Source organism: Calidris pugnax, unplaced genomic scaffold (genome assembly GCF_001431845.1).
Source record: "Calidris pugnax isolate Ruff unplaced genomic scaffold, ASM143184v1 scaffold307, whole genome shotgun sequence".
Lineage (NCBI taxonomy): Eukaryota > Metazoa > Chordata > Aves > Charadriiformes > Scolopacidae > Calidris > Calidris pugnax.
In genome coordinates this window covers 338,423-338,948 of record NW_015091040.1, presented here as the reverse complement: position 1 = coordinate 338,948, position 526 = coordinate 338,423, and positions in this window count along the sequence as shown.

Genomic DNA, 526 nt, shown 5'->3' with positions numbered 1-526 from the left:
TCCCAGTGCTCCCAGTGCTCCCGGGACTGGGACCGGTGCTCCCAGGAATGGGACCAGTGCGCCCAGTGCTCCCAATGCTCCTGGGAGGGGGACCAGGACCAGTGCTCCCAGTGCTTCTGGAACTGTGACTGGGACTGGTGTTTCCAGTGCTCCCAGTACTCCTGGGACTGGGACCAGCACTCCCAGTGCTCCCGGGACTGGGACCGGTGCTCCCAGTGATCCTGAGAATGGGACCAGTGTTCCCAGTGCTCCCAGGAATGAGACCAGTGTGCCCAGTGCTCCCAGTGCTCCCAGGACTGTGACCGGTGCTCCCTGGCCCAGTGCTCCCAATGCTCCTGGGAGGGGGACCAGGACCAGTGCTCCCAGTGCTTCTGGAACTGTGACTGGGACTGGTGTTTCCAGTGCTCCCAGTACTCCTGGGACTGGGACCAGCACTCCCAGTGCTCCCGGGACTGGGACCGGTGCTCCCAGTGATCCTGAGAATGGGACCAGTGTTCCCAGTGCTCCCAGGAATGAGACCAGTGGG